Source organism: Charadrius vociferus, unplaced genomic scaffold, assembly GCF_000708025.1.
Source record: "Charadrius vociferus isolate BGI_N301 unplaced genomic scaffold, ASM70802v2 scaffold822, whole genome shotgun sequence".
NCBI lineage: Eukaryota > Metazoa > Chordata > Aves > Charadriiformes > Charadriidae > Charadrius > Charadrius vociferus.
This window is the reverse complement of record NW_009647481.1, coordinates 1,734,497-1,754,529: the sequence shown is the minus strand read 5'-3', so window position 1 is coordinate 1,754,529 and position 20,033 is coordinate 1,734,497.

Below are 20,033 nucleotides of genomic sequence, written 5' to 3'. Positions count from 1 at the left end.
AATTTATCATATCCTCCATAAAAGGGGGACAAACAAGAATGAAGTCAGGAGGACTCAGCTTGTGCATCTTTAAGATGTTCGATCCTGTTTGTATCCATCCATGCAAGCACTGAAGCAAGGTCCTGCTCTAAATTAAAATAACATTATGTGTTCTACTTTGGAGAGCCAAAATAAACTCAGTCTTTGAACTTTTCTAAAACTTACTGCAAGTGATCGCTTTGAGCACCTATTGTTAATAACAGCCTCAATTTTAAGGAACATTTTGTACCACCCAAAGCAAAAAAGCTGAGGCTCATAAACTGATAGTACGCTGCATTGCCAGAGCCTATTAGAGTCAAACTGTTGACATCTTCTAGGGAGATGCTGAGCTTACAAAAAATTTCTGGGTAAAAACGTCCTTGGTATGCAATTAATAGTTTTCTCCCTTCTCCGTCAATAAAGGAATGTGATTTAGAGTCAGAGTGAACTGCTCAGGGGGTTGGATGTGTTTAGAAGCCTGTGGATATGGCCAAGCAACTGGATGCCATTGACCTTGTGCTCAAGCCCTCGATCTGCTGTTCAAAAAGGGGAGAGATTTCTTCATAAAAAGCCTGAACTCTGGTGGTCCCTCAAGGGTTTCTCTTGGGCCAAATCCCGAAATCCTCTCTAGGTTAAGTCCTCGCTGGAGACGTTTAGATACATGCACAAATAAAAATGAAATGAGGACACTGGATCTGTCTGGCTTGTTTTTAAGGAATAATTTCTTTCCCAGAATCAGCATTTAGCATTTTTCCCCCCTTCTGCTCAGATTAGACCACCAGCGGGTTTGTTTCACCCTCTAGGTGTTATCAGGGAATTACTGGAAAGCAGCATGACTTTCTATACCTTTGATGCTGTTAAAATGATAGTCCCTTTTGCCTACGCAGGGATGTAGCTAGAAGGTCTTTGAAAGGTTTCAGCTCATGTTTCCAAGAAGAACCACTGATTTTCTGATGAGTTAAGGTTTTGGCAATGGCAACAGGATTCTCTCACCTGCCAGCAAGATAAGGATCATCGTAAATGTTCACCATTCTGGGCTATGCTATTCAGTCAATTGAGTACTCAAAAAAACCCCCCAGTATTGTGCCATCTAAATTTTCCCCTTTCAGACTTTCCACTGGATGCGATCGTTCTGACAATCTGCCATGCCACTAGTGCAGAGAGGTGCTTATCTCGCAAAGTTATTTCATGTATTTATTAACTCATTGTGTTTACTTATTTAAATATTCTCTGCAGATGAGACATATGGCAAACGCTGGCCAGCTTAGTCTCAGCTGCTTCTCAGATCCAGATGCTAATATCATTTCATAACTTGGCTTGTGCAGTTCAGATCTGTACCAAAAGACTCTGTTTTGAATTACCATTATATTTGATATTAATACTAAGCATACTCACAGCTGTCCTACATTGCTATTTCCACCCTCCCTGGGATTCGGCTCTCAGACAGAGGACATAACACTCTTGTATGTCTGCCTCTCAGGCTTTTAGATCTGTCCTGGACTCGCGGCGTATTGTCTACAGCAGAGAAGATGTGCAAATTACCACTGCATCATTCTCAACTTAGGAGCTTGATGGCTTTTTCAAGGTCAGGCTTAACCTGGAAAGTTTTTCCAGCAGTGTAATAGTGACTTTCAACCAGGCAGCCCAGGAAAGGCTTATGTGCAGACCATCCAAAATCGCTGAGGCTATTTGGAATGGGATTTCAGAAGTATTTAGTCATCTAAAGATGAGGAATGGTATCAAGCAGGATCTTCCAGACCACAGTGGGCCCAGACCCTCAGTGGTGGTGTAAGTCCTTGTCTCAGTGAAGTCAATGGGAGTAAAGCACTGAAGCATGCTGAGGCTGTAGATCTCCATGACCCCTCTCTTGAGCCCATCTGCACTGCTGTCTGCATCTTTAGGAGCACAAACACCTTTACCAGCCTGGTGATGGTGAGCCCCAATCATGCAGCTGAGCATTCGGCTTCCCCCGGCTCCTGGGGAACGGTCTCACCTCCGGACCTGGTTTGGCTGCTGTCTAGGGAGCCCATGCCCACCCTGGGCTTGGGCTGTGGAGGGTACCCAGGAACATTTCCAGCTTGCTAAGGGCAGTGTTCTACCAGCTGAGACCGCATAAACATCCCCCGTCAGCGGGAATGACACTTCAGCCAGTTGTATGACTCAAATATTTTCTTTTTCCCACAGAGGCAGAGTTGTTAGGGAGAGGAAAAACATCAAACAGTTCAATTCCTCGTGCTCTCTGGCTCCTGGGTGAGCAACACTCAGAGCCACCTTTTCATCCACAGCCATCAATGTGCCCTGGGCACTGTTTCTTTAGCACAAGAGTAGAATGTGGTCTTCTGCTCATGAGCAGGTCAGCAGTTACTCTTTTGATAGGGACAGGGTCTTGTGCTTGTACTCACTAAAAGCTAAATATTTCCTTTGGTGACAAACTGACTCATCATTTGTGGATGAAAATAGGAGAAAAGCTGTAAATCCAAAGTAAGTCCTATCCTTGGTGTGTCGGTCCAGAGATGTTAGGACAAAGGCTAGAAAACATCTTGGGTGACGTTCAGTTTTTGAGCAGGTTGGCAGCCTTGCAACAAACCCGTTAAACTCCACAGCGTTGCAGCGGGCATAAATCTGGCCCCAGTGGTGAAACGTCCTGGCCAGGCCGGGGTTTGAGGTGCACCTCGCCTGGGTGTTTTCCAAGGTACACCGCGACGCACGCTGTGCAGCGGAGAGTCAGCTCCTCTCCCTCCATCTTCTGCTTTCTCCTCAGAGAGGATTCAAGTTTATTTAATCTCAGATTTCTTGCTGAAAAACGCTCAGTGAGCATGAAATGCCTTTGAACTCTGGGAGCATTGCTACTGCCTGTAATAAGGCCGGGTAGCGGGAGACAGCCGCTTCCATAGCTATTACAAACACATCTGCACAACGTGACGTGGGAAGCATCGAAATGCCCCCGTAGCCTGGCACACTTTGGCGAGCGCGTTCGGGAACACGAAGGCCACCCTGTGTGACCCACACGCCCCGCTCGCTGGCCCCGCGCACGCTGTGCAATGGGGGCAAACCGTTCAGCTTAATATGAAAGTATTTCCAGCCCAGACAACAATCAGCTGCAAGGGACTTGGAATACATTAGGAAGCGGATAGCCAGGAAACCCTTTCCATGAAGTGAAGAGAGGATTTAGTTGCTGAGTGCTGCAAAGATGCATACATTTTCCTAAAAAAACATTCATGGTGCCAACATGAAGATTCAGTGCATTGTCAAAACAAGCCAAGATTCTTATTAAAACCAATTGCTTTGGTTTGTTAGGCTACTTTACTATGGTGCCTCTAAGCCAACATATGTATTTGGGTTTAGCAGAGCTGTTCCAGCCAAACCTTAGGTGGCTGGAAATGAATGCGAGCTGAGCAGATGCAGGGTATCGTTTGCCCACTACTGTCCTTTGGAGGCCGTTTCATGGTCCGTGGTACATGGTGTGTCAGATGTTGGCTTTCTCTGTGAGAGCAGATGGCCTCGCGATGAAGCTGTGCAGCGTGGCTGCCTGAGAGGCACCAGCAATGCTGTGGGAACCCCTAGGTGCTCCTCATTTGCATACAGAGTAATGTAACAAGAAAATAAGAGAAAATACACACGCTATTTCATGTAATCTGGCTTTCATTTGACTGAATGTCATGAACAGCAGAGACCATTTTGAAGCGAGAGGTAATATCTTTTATGAGGCCAACTGAGATACCAGAAAAGCAGAAGAACCCCTTGTACGCTTGAAAGCTCGTCTGTTTTTTCCAGCTATATTGCTCTAACAAAAGCCCATTGTGTCTACAGCAATACTACTGCTTGCATGAGAAATAAACAGTGTGTAAACTCCTGAAGGGCAGCTCTTTATGGTATGAGGGTTGTTCCATCCATGCTGATGAAAGCAGGTTGGGATAAATGGAATTGGCACCAGGCCTGGTGTGTCTCTGGTGGATGTGCTAATACAAGTGTTCATTTACTACTTAAGCAAACAAGCAAACAAAAAAACCCTTGAAAAGTCTCTTGAATGTATATTTGAAGCTAGAATTATTAATTTTTACTTTATTCGGAATAAGGCATGGGAAGATTGGCTCTGTTATAACAGTGCAAGCCGAACAAAGGTTATGACTTTAAGGGGGATGGGTAGAGATGACAATTCCAAAAGAAAAATGCATCAAAAATCTTCTTTTCCTGTTTCTTTGCTGAGCCTCTTAGCTCCTCTCAGCTCATGCCTATATTGTGTTGGTGTTAACGTGTTCCCCCAGACATTACTATTTCTGTGTCACAGCTGCTGCTGCTCTCATCATGGCAGGCACAGAAGGGAACCTGAAAGACCCAGTTTGGGGAAGGGTCTGGTGAAAGCAGAAGGGGCTTGGGTTTTTCAGAAACAACAAGATGAGAGTCAGAAAATGCAGTTAAAAAATATTGAGCCTCAGCCTCCACGGACCTCTGTCTCCGCAGCCCCTACCTGCGCGTTTGGCTCCTGACTCTCCCTTTACCACGCTTTGTGACCTCCATCCCATCACTCTGTGCTGTTTCCTAAAAGGATTTCACGAACTGATGACGTCATAATGAGTTGGTTAGTGACACAATCATCTGTAGCAGGTAGCGGGTCGAGCTGCTCCGCGCTGCCCCGTGGTTGACAGCTTGGGAGCGCTTCGTTTCCAGGCATACGGAAGCAGACCTGAGAATTATAGAGTCACGGAATGGTTTGGCTTGGAAGGGACCTTAAAGATCGTCCAGTTCCAACCCCTCTGCCATGGGCAGGGACAATCCCAAAGAGTTGATGTGTTTTGTGGCAGGGCAGTGTTTGTAGGCTGTGAAATAGTGACTCCGTGCTGCAGGTCCTTGATGTGTCTCTGTGTGCTGCGGATATGTGAAGACCCAACACCAGACTCATGGGTCTTCCTCTGTCTCCGGAGAGCGATGGAGCATCAGCACCTGCCGTTTCCACGGGCTGCTGAGGGGCACTCAGCACAGTCAGCATTTTAAAAGCGAGGACGTACAGCAAGTCCTAGATTCCCATGATCTGAGCAAAACCTCAAACTCAGCCTGCCTTCCGTGAGCGGTATTCGCACATCTGAGCCTCAAGGCAAGCTCCCAGCCTAACTATCAGACTCTTGGCAGTAATTTCCACACCGGTTTGTTGTATTTGGACTCGAGATTCCCCCTTGACCCCAAAAGTCACACTAAAACGCTAAAAGTATTTTCTTTACTTGCTAAAGAAAACACAGAGGACTTTATTTAGTTATTCAGAGCTCCTCAGCCATTCTTCAGTCACTTCATGACTTCCAGAGATTGTATCTGTGCTGTTGTCTCCCGGCTTGGGTCACTCGGCGCGGCTCAGAGGGGAAGGAAAGCTGTTACATTTCATTGTCCTCAAAAGAGGGGAGAAAAATCCGACTCATGCTCCCAACCCAAACAACTCCGCTGCCTCGCGCATTCTTGACGGCCAGCGAGGCTCCATTGAAAACCGTCTGTAGCCTTTAACTCCCTTCTAACAAGTTGGCCATTTCCATAGAGAAGGGTTTTTTTCTCTCCACTGATTTATGAGCTTTAATTTATATGCAAGCCTGGAATACTTGCTTTGGGAAGAGTTCTACCTCACGAGATGCACAGCACTTTGCATGGTATGTTCAGTATTTTCATGGCCCGGTCTGTAGCGGGCCAAAAAACCCCAGGTTAGGAGCAAGCCCGGTGCTGAGCGCTCTCCCTTCCTGGCCTGGCTGGGCCAAAAAGGTGCGTTACTGAGTTGGGTGGATTTAACAGGTTTGGAAAGCCTCTGCGTGACCCAGGCAGGCGCAGCCTGTAAGCGGGGAAGCGCTGCTGCAGCCTGGGCTCCCGTGCAGCCCATACGTGATCTGGGAAATTGTTTAATGGTGTCTCAATGGGCGGTAATGGGATTTTCCAATCTGGAGCTGACTCGCCAGAGCTGGGGCGTAGGGAAGATTGTGCTGACTCCGCCGTTTGTTTTGGAAGAGATGGAGAGCGTTTGGCACTTTTTTTTGCATCAGGTCGGGAGCTCCTGACTTCTGGCTTGTCGGCTGAGATATGGCAACTGGTGATGTGCACCCTGAGCACCGGTGGTATCCCATTTTGTTTCACGTTTGTACCTGCTAGGAGGATCCAAATTGCTGCTACTGCATCTCAGCTGAAGGTTGGTACCTTCTAGCAGAAGGGAGGTGAATTTTATATATGCTTTCCTAACTTCATCGCTTGCAACGTAGGAGCAACATGCCTTGCATCCATTGGTTTGTTGTCACCGTTTGCTGCACTGTGTTATACATACAAATGAAGGGGTTGACTTCCCTATACTTAAAATCTGAGGAGCCGTGTTACAATCGCTGGAGTTTGGTGGAGCAAGGAAGCACGTTCAGCCCTTCCTGCCCTCCCAAATACAACTTGTAATGCTCAGGAGAAGTGCTCCACAAGAGGAGATGCATTTCATGCTGTGTCTGGAGGAGCAGGCTCAGCTTGGAGGCAGAGACATATGGAGTTACTGTGGTTCAACAGGCTACGACTGGTCAGCTCAGGCCTTGGGGAAGGTGACTAGAGCCGATGAGTTTGGGTTTGCTCTTGAGGGCAACACGGGCAGTCACTGGTGCTCAGTGAACCTGTTGGCTGCAGTAATGGGACCACTGCTGAGCCCTCAAGGGTTTGGTCCAACAGCACGGCCAGAAGCTGTGCACAAAAGCACTTAACTGCCTGGGTGAGTCCCTCTATGCAAGAAAACACTTACCAACATGCTGACAGTGAAGCACATGTTTAAATGTTTCACTAAACACTGTGGCCTTAGGTCAGGACCCTCAAGGATAGCTAGATCCCTGGTTCCCATTGATTGCACTAAAGACCTGCAAAGGCTTGAAATGTGATGTAGTGGAAGGAGGCGTGTTGGCTTTGGAGGATGGTAATGAAGCCCCACGGGTCGGCTTCACCGACCTAGCAATGGCTGGTGACGCTTACACATTCTGGAGCTAGTGAGACCTGTTGGCGCAGTGGGTCACCCACGCAGAGCTGCGAGCTAGCAGCAGTGTGTTTATACAGTTGTGGTTGTCTAATCTTGTTCATCTACATCAACTCTTTCACAAGCCTCAAAATGCTTTATCTAGCACATTGAGATTGAGGTCTTGCTACCAAGTTGTGCATCCCCACCTTTGTACAGAAATAAAGAGACAGTGCTCTACTGCATGCTCTGCTTTAAGTAAAACCAAGAGGGGTCTGATAGAGGGGGAGAGCTGCTCCTTCACAGATGAAGTGGTGAAGAGTTCATGGAAGACTGTTTGATTCTTTGCAGCAGGTTTGTTCTGCTCAATGCCCAACAAACTGGTCAATGGCTGGCTCACTTCCACCCCTTGGTGACAGAATTAATAATTGATCACTAACTGGATCTCAAGTTTGGAAGGATCCTGCTACACTTGAGAATGTCCTTTCATCTGACAGATAGCTTCTCTGACTATGTAGCTCATGGGAGCCCACCAGGTTACCATTGACTGTAGGAGGACTCACTGTAGTACACCTAGGTGGTCTCCCATGGAAAGTGGTGTGGGGTTTATGGAACAGCTCATGGTGGCGGTATGTTCAAGTCCTGAGGATGCACGTAGATCTGAGTGGGATAGCGTGATGGACATCCCAGGAGGTTGGGAGTGTGAATTTGGATCCAGGCACCAAGGCTTACTCATGCCCTTATGATAAGAAGGCTTGGGGGAGAGGCGTAGGGTTATTTATCTATTTGTTTGGCTGTAGACAAGGCAATAAAAGGTGATCTTTTAGAAAGCCCAGAATAAGGAAACCTGAGTCAGAGACAGCCTCAGCCTCCTTCAGTGTTATCTGTGTTGCACTAAACAGAATAATTCATTGCTCTCTCTGGCTTATATAAAATTGCACTCTTGGATGTGACCTCCCTCCCGGGACCCACTCCACCCACCAGTACCTCCCTGACCTCATCTCCCCTCTCCCTTCTCCGCCTGGCGCTCGCTCCTGCAGTGCTGGCCTCCTCGCCCTGTCCCCCGCCGGCAGCTCCTCGCAGCCGGGGGCCGGGCGCTCGCCGGCGTCCGAGCTCGCTCTTGCAAAGTTTGGCTCTTGTGTGATTGTTCATCTCCTCCCAGGGAGTCCCCTCCCCATGCCAGCTCTCACCTTACACCTACCTTCCAGCTTTCCCTCTCCGACGCTTCCTGATCCTCCCTCTAAAATAGGCTCTGTGGTTTGGGAGTTTCCAAACAAACAAAGGAAAACCAGTGGAAGGTTGTGGTTTCCGCTGCTTTTCTTTCGCTTACCTGGAGGAGAAACAACCTTTCACATAAAGACAGTGTCGTGCATCGCACAGAAGTAAGCCAGTGAAGAACAGACCAGGCATGGTACCTTGGGGCAGCCATGGGTGTGCATCATCGGAGACAGTCCTAGCAGAAGAGGGAGCACGGCCCTTCTAATTCCTCTCCCATCTCCACCCTTCTCAGCGACAATGGTACATAAGCTGTCTGGTTTTGGTAAAGAAAACAAAACTCAGAGGTGATCATTAGAGCAGCTTGTTCATCACGTGAGGAACATTGTTCTTCACCAGCTTAAGCAACGTGGCATGAAATGAAGACTCTGGGTTGCATTTGCTGTTGGGAAGCAGCTGAAAAGTTCATTGAAATACCCAGGAACTCAAATTGTCTTTAGGTGTGACACCTCCACTGTTTGCTCAACAGCTGAGCAACTGGGGAAAAGGTCTCAGAAGAAACAACAACAACAAAATCTAACCATATTAGAATGCATATGAATATGTACATATAATATCTCAGGAATATAACTTGTCTGAGATTAAAATCCCCTATTCTGGATCCTGGTAGGGTCTCTCCCAGCTTCCAGAAGTGGGCAAACATGGGAGTCTTAAGGACTTTACTGGCATGACAAGGTGCCACCGTGACTACACTGGGTTTCTGGGGACTTCCATGCAAGAGGCAGGCAGTGATGGCCTCACTGAACGGACCAAATCCTGCTCACCTTATTCACACTAACCCTGAGCGAAGAAAAATTTGGCTGAATATAATGCTTTGAAGTTACTGTCTGATCATGATTCACTGTCTGGCTGCCCCAGGTTGCTTCTCCCATCTCTTGCTCTTCTTTAAAAGTTCCACAGCACCTCAGTGTCCTCCTTCCTTGAGCCTTTCGCTACAAGTCAGCGTCAGACACTGGCTGTGCCAGTGCTCCCCCGGTCGGGGCATCGCACCCCTAGAGGCATTGCTGCCTGAAGTGGGGACCTGCTCAATGCTCCGCTCAGGTGCTGTCCTCTAGGGATCTGCAGCCCAGAGTGTGCTGGAAAATTTGACTGGTATGACCAGGGTTGTGCTAAGTGTGCGTTTGTGTACAGAATTAATTATCCCGGTGCAACCCTCAGTGCCTGCACAGTCAGAGCGGTGCTCTTGCGCCTTTCCCAGCGCTGTTTGATCCCTTGCCCAACCTGCATGCCTCTTTGTATCAATAAACCCAAATACCAGCCCAGAATTGTTCACGGTCGAGTTTTCCACATGGATTACAAAGATTTCAAACACAAACCAGACTGCAGGTCCTTAAGGAGAACACGTGCTCAGGGCTGCGTCCCTCGCAGGTTATCCTCTGCTCCTTCTGGTGACGCTCACTTGCAGGAAAAAGCATTTGAATGGGAAGGACCTGTTCGCTTTTTGTGTAAGGGGAGAGGGTAAGAAAAAAACCCTGTCCTAAAGCACTGGCGGTTGTATTCCCACCACAATGGGCTGGGGGGAATAAAACCCCAAACTCTTCAGACAGAATTAACATCCTACATATCTGTCCTGTGGACCTAAAGGCTTGGCAGGTTGTTTTCATCTACATCAGTTGGTCTGATAAAATATACTACTTTTATCTCTGAAAAACTTCCTTTCCAGAAAGGTACACTGCGCGATTTCCGTAATTCCTATGGCTTATGAGATTAATGGAGCAATCCCTGACCTTTGATGTGTGGGAAAACAGCACGGTATTGCAACACCCTTTGTTACGTTCCTGGAGTTCCAGGGATGAAGGCTGCTATATAACCTATGTATCCTCCTCCTTGTACGTACCCCTTCTTTGCAACTCCTGCAGTCACAGAGCTGCATGTCTTGGATTTCTTTGCATTTTGAAGTGTGGAGAAAAAAGAACAACCCAAAAGCCTCCAGTCAGGAGCGCTGCGTGGGTCCCTTCCTTCGCCTTCGCATCACGGGTCTGTTCCACACGCTGCCGCAGGAGCCGAGCTGTGCCGGCAGCTGAAGCGGCTCTGTGCGCCCATCGTTAATGCTGCGCTCCACAGTGGAATGCCAAAAGAAAGGACTCAGAGAAGGACAGAGGAACGATGAGGAGCCAGGTTGGGATTTTTTGTTCCTGATACCTAGCACAAGCCTGTGGTTAGCCACAATTCTATTTTTCTTAAAGAATCGCTTAAAGAAAATACAAGCCAGGCTTGTCCTTGGGTTAAATCTTCCCCCTTAAATCTTCCCCCTGGGTTAAATCTTAAGTAAATTCCTGGAACTTAAGAAACAGGAATAACGTTGGATGAGTTTGCCAGCATTCAAAACCTCATCAAGCTCTGAACTTTACTGGCTTTACGTCCTACCTGTGAAAATGAAATATATTGAGCTCGAAATCAGTTAATTTTCCACCAAATAGGAACATACCTCAGCATCCACGCCATGCTGACAGCCATGTCAAACGGGAATGTTTTGTGGCTTTGAGGAGCTCATTTGCATACACAGTTTAAACAAATTTGTTTCATTTTCTGCGATGCATTTTTATTCTGTTTTTAGCCATTGACTCTGACTCTGTGCTTCAGAGCAGGCGGCAGTGACGGCCGTAGGGCCATAACTGTGTCAGTACAGTACATGAGAAACATAAAATGAAACTTTTCCTGTTTCAGAGAGTTGAAACGTGAAATGAAAACACGAGGTGAACTGGGAAAGAAAAGGGTTAACCATTTAAAGGATTGAGTTAAACAAAATATATCTGTGCAAGGGTCTCCCCAAGGAAGTGGCTGGGACCACATCACTTGGATCATTTAAAATTGGACTGTACAAAGCAATAGAGAGAATTCTGCAGGGAACAATCCTTCACTGGCAGGTGGGATGGACTCAATGACCTAATAAGTCTTTTCCATCTCTAAGTCTACGAGATGAGTCTATAACTAGTGCAATATGGTTTTACCCAGAGTTACCACGTGTTGGTTATGAACAGAGCCAAGCTGCACCAAACTGTGTCTTGTTTAAGTTAACTATTTATGCGGTTCTTTTGCCCCACACTGGTTCCTTTTTTAGCAGACTCCCTCCCCAAACAGATGATTCTTTTATACTCACTTCATTTTTGGTATGTAAAGCACGTTAAATCACATACTGTGTCATAAATCTTCCTTAAAATAGAACAAGAGGGCAGGAAAAAAGCCCCTTTCTCTTCCATTTCTGCAAGCGACCCCCTGATTCTCATCTTGGGAAGGTTTTGGACCACCCGGATCCTTGACCCACTTGTCCATCAGGCAATTCCCAGTGTCTCGGCAACCACATGGCAGAGAAAGGCCTCTTTTTTCACACGTGCAATGTGGCACCAGCAGGAGTCCTGCATGTCCCATGTGGCACATGGACACCCTGCCCGAGTAGTGACACTTCGGGATCTCAGAGCTCAAAGTGCATTTGCTTTTGCTCTCAAGGAATTAAATCTAGCTGGATGAACCCAAAGTTTGTGTTGTCTGTTCTCTGTGCCCAAAAACCTCAAATTCATGAAGGGAAAGGCACTGGGGATGTGCAAATAGCAAATTTTGGGCTGGCCAACATACCTGCAGGCAGGGGATGCAGCCCTGCCTGGAGTTGGAGGGAGCTTTAGGGCCTCTCTTGCTTCTCCAAGATCTTCTGAAGAAGCCTATGGCCCTGGCCAGCCCTGCCTGGCAGAGGGCCTGCTCCTAATCCCACCAGAGAGCAAATGCTCCAGACATTATATTTTGCTCCAGGCTTTTTTCCCCTCCACCTCAGAAGCGTATTGGCAGAAGGCAGGCAATGAGTTTGGATGGGCTGCTAGATGATGGGACTGACAGAGGTGATCAAAGCATTGCTGCTGCAGAACCTGGGGCTTGGTTCAGCTCTGCTGCTCCGCGTGCCAACTCCAGCTGGGGGAGGTTTGGGCAGAGGTGGCCAAGCTTGGGACTCTCATCTCCTTCCCTGGCATGGAGATGTTCCACAAAAGGCATTGAGAAACTTGTGTGAAGCAGAGAAATCATGTTAAGCCACAGCAGAATTGGGTAGTTTCCCAGGTGCTCACTGGAAAGGGAGGTAGGCACGGAGCTAACCAAATTGCAGTCACAGAATGATGGAACGGTTATGGTTGGAAGGGACCTGGAAGATCATCTCGTTCCAACCCCCTGCCCTGGGCAGGGCCACCTCCCACCAGCCCAGGTTGCTCCAAGCCCCGTCCAACCTGGCCTTGAACACCTCCAGGGATGGGGCAGGCACAGCTTCTCGGGGCAACCTGCCCCAGGGGCTCACCCCCCCTCGGAGTGAAAAATGTCTTGCTAATATCTAATCTAAATCTCCCACCTTCCAGTTTGAAGCCATTCCCCCTCATCCTATCACTATATGCCCTTGTAAAATGTCACTCCTTTCTCCTGGGGATCTCAGTTGCTTGAAGCCTCATCCCATCCCAAGGAGATAAAGCAAACTTCTGCTGAGCTAGGTGACACCCAGGGACTCTCTGGTCGAGCAGAGAATGGATATTCTTTTTTCCCCTGGCTGGGGCAACCAAGCTGCCTGGGCCCCAAGGAAGGAGGACTGAAAAGCAGAGCCTCAGGAGACCTCCTGGAGATGCTGCTCCAGCACAAGCCTGGAGTCCTTCTTCATCCTCCTTGCCCCAAGGCGAGAGAAGCTGGGTTAGATCAACAGCAAAGCGTGACCTGCTTAGATGCAGCAGGAAATGGGAGCAGGAGATAAACCAAAACCTCCTCAAATTCCCCACTCCTACTCACCCATCTAACTTAAGAAGTAAATCAGGACGTAACATGCAGTCGCTTCTTGTCTAGACCTAAGGTCCAGGTCGGTTGCGCGGGGCGGCAAGCCTGTGTGTGGCAATGCTTGCGCAGGCATGAAATCCGCGTACCCTCCTCGCCTGCCGAGTTCAGCCAGGTCGTGGGAGTGCAGCCGCAGGGAGGAATTCGCCCCGGCACGATACGCGACGCCGGAGCCCACTCGCTCCTTCCCAGAGACCTGGGTTTCCCTCGGTCCCGCGCCGGGACCCGGCAGGGCTCGCTGCCGTGAAGGAGATGCTTTCCACGGACACGGTGGTCGCTGGAAGAGGCCGCAATGAGCAACACCAGATACTCCCAGGCTGCCTGCGCTGCTTTCATCACTCACACTGTTTATTTCTCCTGTTTGCTCAGAGGTGGAGCTATTTTCATTTTTACCGTCCCAGGCTAGTAAATCTCCTTGCTCCTTGCCGGGGCAGCCAGCCCTTCTGCTCGGCCTTTTGCTCGTTTGCTGTGTGTTTCCATATCCGCTCTGGTGGGGTATTGGAAGCTCATCTTTCACTGCTGAGAGATGCAGCTGTTGCTCGAACCACATCCTTGCTGCCTGCACCAGCATCCCATCCTATCATAGCTGCTCTGCTACCATGGGCGCTACTAGAAGGGTTTCCGCAGAGGCGGGAGGATGCAGGAAGCAAGTGATGAATCAGGCTCATTGTCAGATGCTCCTCACACAGGAACCACCTCTCTCCACCCCCCTGTAATTCGTGGTCCTGGGTATGATCTAGCAAAAGGTGCCCCATGGCTCTTCAGGGAAGGAGAACGTACCCCTGGATGCAGTAACCACACCAGGACTGGGCTTGGCACCCAGTAATGACAGTGGTCGTTGGCCTTTTGCAATGGCCACGAATATTGGCGAGTGCGCTCACACAAGGAGGTGTAGCCCAGTGGACCAGTGACAAATAAGGGTTTGGGTTGTTTGGACTCAGGGCTACAAAACTGCTCTGGCACCACTCATGTAACCCTTTGGATGATCCCAGTTCATGTGCTGGGACAGTGCCACAGCCCCATGCCCCCAGGGCTCTGAGGACCCCTTCCCACCAGGAATACTTTCCTACCATGAGGTTTCTGGGGGACGTTGAGGTTGTTGTCTGCTGTGCCCATCCCTAGGAGAAATCCATTATCCTTACTCTTTTTGGGTCTATCAAACACACACAGGCACACACACAATGGAAACCTGGTAAGAATAAAGGTGTTGGTGTTACCCAAATTAGCCAAACAGCTTTGGTTTCTACCTGGTCTGATGTGGGTGTTGGGGAGAGGGCTGCAGAGGGTCTCTCCATCCCGCCTCATCCAAAGCTCAGCCCTGGAACAGAAATGGCTCAAGTGTCCTGATATTCGCCTGCGTCTCGCTCAGGTCTGCTGCGTTGCTCTCAGGTCTTGAGCAGGAAAACTTCTTTCCTCTGCCTGTTGTTGCTGTTTTGTTGTTTTTTTTCCCCCAGGTCTTATCTTATTGGAGAAAAAACTTTCCTCCCATCTGGAGGCAGAGCTAAGGGAGAGATTGCAATGACCAGAGAAGACAGAGCACCAACAGACCGTGCGTCTGGAAATGGACCGGCGGTTGGAAAGGGCACAGCAACAGGATGAGGAAATTCTGATTTGTACCAAATCTCCACCTCCTGCCTCCATACCCCAGCTCACGCCATGAGTACAAAAATCCGTGGCTGTGTGAAGTGTCTCCAACGTGAGTCATTCATGGCAGCACTCTGTTGCGCACAGAGCGCACAAGGCACGGGTCTCTCTCTCCTAGGAAAGCAAATTTCCCTTCACGGCTTTTTAGACCTTTTAAATATTTGTTGTGATTGTGGTACTAATTAAATTCAGCTGTTGCAGGTAATATAACTCCTAACAGCTTTTTTTTTTCTTTTTCTTTTTTTTCTTTTTTAAGTTATTTTCTCCTGTTTAGAGGGCAAGTGAGCAGCACTTAAAGGTATACGGCCCGTCCGCTGGGACGGCTGCTGGCAGAAATGCAGAGCTTTGATTGAACTCTGAAATCATTGCTTTTACCGTGCCAGTTTGCCTTAGCCCTGCACGGAGAGGGATGGAGGCACAGGGCTCCGATGGGAAGGCACGGACCGCTACCTGCCGGTATTTTCCCTGCTTTGAATCCTGATAGCCCGAACAACCAGTGCATGAGACGGGAAGGGAGGTTGTCCACCCTTTGAGCTCTTCCCTAGATTGCTTTGGGTCTTTCTGGCCCTCAGCGCCATCGTTTCTTCAGCTTGCTGAAGCAGGCTGTGCAAAACAGAGGCTGTCCTGCCATCTCCGCTCCGTCATCAGGGTTATCCGGCATCAAAACCTTCGGCAACGTGGTTCAGATTTGCAGGCAAATTGCGCGGACAAAAAGTTGGTGTGTTATGAGAAAACTGCATTTTTGTGGTCTTGTCCTGATGCTGTGCTGCGCCATGTGTGGGGTTCAGGGCTTCCCAGCGCTCACCTTTCAGGTTGTCAAAGAGAATTTCTGCTTGTCAAAAATGATTCGAAACGCCCTCTCTGTGTGTCCTCCAATGTTTTGAATTTTAAAGAGTAGCCCCGGGGCGGTATATTTAAAACATGATCTCAGAGAAACTGGTTCATTGCATTCGTAAGCCTAAAGAGCGAGCTCAGAATGACAACGATAAATAGACATTAGGGTTTGTGGAGTCACGCTGAGGTCAGGCGCCCCCCCACCCTCCATCCCATCCCCCACAATTTGGGCCAGTATTACATTTCCCAGTTCAAACCCAAGCCTGTTTCTTTGTGTTTTACCAGTGCTCATCCTGGCAGATCTTCTACCACGGGCACAGTGGCAGGTCCCGATGCGGGAGGGGAGCGCCAGGGCGTCAAACGCCGGGTACCCCGACCCAGGCACGGGGCTGTATTTCGCCATCCGTACAAAGCCCCTTGATCTTCAGAAGGCTGCAGCACCTGCAAGCCCCAGCGCTGCCAGGGGGACCTGCAAGTACTCCCCAGCCTTTGGAGAAAAAAGAAAAAAAAAAATCAAACCACCGCATTAGAGACTAGAGATTGGGACGATAGCGGGTGATTGAGTTATTGCAACTTAATGAGTTGCCGCTCATCTGCCAAGCCACAGCAACCCTGTGTGTGTGTGCGTGCACGCACGCTCCTATTCATCTCAGCCGTCGCGTTTAAACTAAAATAGTTCCTGTGGATTTGCACTGGTTTGGCAGCAATCCCGAGACCAGTTACCAGGCGCTGCTGATAAGCCTTAACCAGTGGGGTTTAGAGCACTTGAGTTGGAACATCTCCTCTTGAAGCACCGGGGGGGTGTTTCGCGCTCCCAAGAGCAGAATTGGGTCGGGGGGACGGGGAGCGGCGTAGCTGGTATATGTATTGGGTGACCCGGCCCTGGCTTGTTCTGAATTTTGGAAGAAAGCAACGACCTCTGAGAGAGTTAGAGCTCCTCTGGAAATGCAAGCGGAGCTACCTCTGCATTTAGGCAAGCGCCAAACTGCCCTAGCAAATGCCACCGGGCAGCTCAGCCTACGAACCCAGAGCTCGGGGCTGCCTTCAGGCGCTCACGGTCCTTAGGTTTGCCCTCAGGGTTTTAATCACACTGAGGAAGAGCGAGAGGCCTTTCGCGAGAGTTGGTCCTGGCTCCTTATTCCAATTTTCCTTCAATACGGCTCCGAGCTTTTGGTTAAAGCCCATGCAGTAGTGAAAGGAGAAGAAAAAAAGCCGTGGGGTCTTGCCTTCAGGTCCCTGCAGCGCTTTGGCTTTCCAGCTCTGGTCTCCTTAACCGTCACAGAAAGAGTTTGGGAAAGGAGGACCTGTCTGGATAATAAGCCATCATTTTGTCCCATGCTTAAAAGAAGCTGCCTGCGCTCTGAAGAGGCCAAATAACATTTTCCCCCGTAACTTTTTAACTCTGGGCACCTTTGCAAATGACTCTGCTGGCTGGGATGGAGCCCAGGAGTGCCAGAACACCACGGGAAGAGGCTGCTCTGAGATACTGCCAACCTGAGGAGGAGGAGGAGGAGGAGGAAACGCTGGAAATCCCCTAAGCACGTCTGTTTTCTTGAGATTCCCAACTCAATTTTGCAAACTCAGAAGATTTTATATAATTTGGTTTAGTCAGTTCAGAGGTTTAAGGCACTTGGCTACACATCTGGATTGCATCTTGGGGGTGGGTTTATCCAGAAGAGAACTCAGAACAGTTGGAAATCCAGCCATTGATAGCAAAACTGAAGGGGAACAAGAGCGCGGCAAGGGAAAGGGAGTTTCTACTTTGCTCCTTGGTGTGCTGGACCCAGGACTGAAACCCGTGCTCTGTCCTTGTCTGAGCCGTCAGGGAGCGGAGGAGAGGGCAGAGAGGGCATCAGCCACCTTGATGTGCCATGAGCCACCGCCACCACCTATGCTCATACCCTGTTTAGTGCCCGTGAAAGAAACTTCAAACTCCCTCTCGAATCACCCACCTGTGCCACCTGAAGGTCTTGAGAGTAAAAGAAAGAACAACCAACAACAGAAAAAAATTGATCTGTAATTTCTAAATGTGCAAACAGATGTCCCATCAGATGCGCAAGCGGAACAAGCAGCCTGACACGATGGTCTCTGCACAAGCGCCAAAGGGCTTTATTCAGCCTTCCCACTCTGCATGCGTTGGCCTTAAAAGCCCCGAAATGAAATGTTTCAAGTTGAAAAGTCCAAGTCGACTCAAAATAGAAACAAAGAAAGTTAATTTTAAGAGCCCTTTAATTTTCAGACCGTAAAAGCCAAGAAAGTTGCGTATTGATGAGACGGTGCCTCAAGACAAATGAAGCACAGCTCAGCACCCCGCTGCTCGTGTTGACTATCCTTAGGTCTCGTTGTCTTCAAGAGCTGATAGAGATCAGCACCTCCGAGGTCTGAACCTTTAACCATTTGCCATGTTTTGCCTCACAGGCAGCTGCACTTCAGCGGTGGGTGAAACGATTCCTCTTTGTCTGAAAGGGCAAATTCTTCCCTTTAGATGTTTGCGCTCACCTCCCATTAACTTTGGTATGAGCTGAGCTCATGCTTCCAAGAGCAAAATTTGGCTTATAATTTCTGCATGCTTCAGGATCCTTTGGGTACCATATAAATGTAAGATACTGTGATTCAGTGCTAAAGAGCAGAGAAAATGCAAACCCCCAGGAGACACTGTAAGAGAAAAATCATATAGAGCTTTTGTTTAAAACAAAAAAAAAGAAGAAAAAAAAAAAGAGAAAGATTAAGCAAAACAATTGAGATTCATTCCAAAGCTGATTTCACTGCAAACCAAGGATGAGCGCGCACATCTCTTACTTAACGTGATGGCTTCTTTGACTCTGGTGAGTTACGGGCCATCGGATCGGGCGGCAGTTCCGAAGGCATTATTGAAAACGTCTTACCTCCTATATTTCCTGGGTTTTAATCAAACTCACTGCGCTGCCAGAGGTGTTTCATTTACCGGGAGAGGGGTCAGCAAGGCAACCCCGAGCAGCAGGAAATCGCAAATGCAGAACAGTTCCTCCATGCTTGGAAGCTCTCCGAGGGCGAGCAGCGCTCGGATGCTCGTGATTATCTACCTCCACCGCACCCCTCCCGCATCTGGGCACCCCGCTGGCTCTCCTGGGGTGCACGCCGTGTACGGGGGGATGGGGGGGGGATCAGAGCCTGCTGGGTTTGGGGCTTTTGGTTATTGTCTCTTGATTTCACCGACCAGCTCCGTGCCCGTGAAAAGAGCTAACAATGCATACATTTTATAATTTTATTTTCTATCTGCTGCCATTTTATAGTTTCTTGGCTTGTTACAACTGTCATAAAATTGCTTTATTATATTTTCCCATCTGTTACATTTTCTGCCTCTATACAGAGGGACACTGCATGATGCACGCAGGCTAATTTAGCTTTAAAATCATTCTATGACTGTTGTTTATGGAAAATGAACACTGTATTTGCAGAACAACATGTGGCTTTTCTGCAGCACCAAGGAGAACATATGAAGACGGCAAACACAAATGTCATCAGATGGACATGGCTGTCCCCTCCCCTCCCACCCCAGCTCCTTCACTTCGATTTGTGGTCTCGTTTACCCAAATTAGAGAGGTAATTGCTCGTTACTTCAGTCATCCACTCTGCATTCCCGCTGCCCGGGTGAGAGATCTCCGTCTGACCTGGAGAGGTGCACCGCGTTCCCACTCAAGCTCTGTGCGCAAACTAAGCCATGGGAGAATCAATTTCACACACACACACACAAATTGGACAGAGGAATAACCAGGTGGATCTGCTTTTCTTCTGTTTTCTTTGCTGCTTCTGTTCAATTCAGTCAAATCCTCTTGGTTCGGCTATTCTTTCTCCCACCGAGTGCCTGTCTAGAAGTGAGAGCCACCCCGATCTCCCGCTCCCACCACGAACACGGGGCTGTGACACTACGGTCTGGGCAGCAGAAAGGCCGGGGGATGCTCTGAGCACACGCTGGGCCTTCAACAAGGCTTTCTGAAACTCCTTCTCTATTTTTTTTTGCCCCCTCCCCCCACTTTTTATTGCAATTTGTGCTGCCACTGATGGCACCAGCAGTCCACGTTTTTCAGCGCCTTTGAGATGTATATTAAAGACTTGGTACTGTTAAATTATTCATATTATTAGAAGAAATTGAGTGTTTAATCTGGGGGGGTTGGGGATCCCAAGGGATTTCTGAATACACAAAATCTTGTTTGAAGAAAAACAAAAAGTGATGTTTCAGAGTGCTATTTATATAAAATCTCCTTTCACCAGTTGTAATACATTGTAGTTTTTAAACGTAATTTTATCTCCAAGAGAGGATGCAATAATGACTCTTAACAGTGGGGCAGAGCCCGTTCCCACCAGAAAAGCCTGCACAGCACACAGGACACGGGGCAAAGAAATTCTGCGCACCTGCGGTTACCAGTGGCACCAGCAGAAGCCGTGAGAGCATTTCTGGAAGGCGCCGACCGCACTCAAAGCCAACAATGCGTGCACACTGTCTCTGTTAGGATTTGTGAATAACACGGAATATACTTTGCGTGTG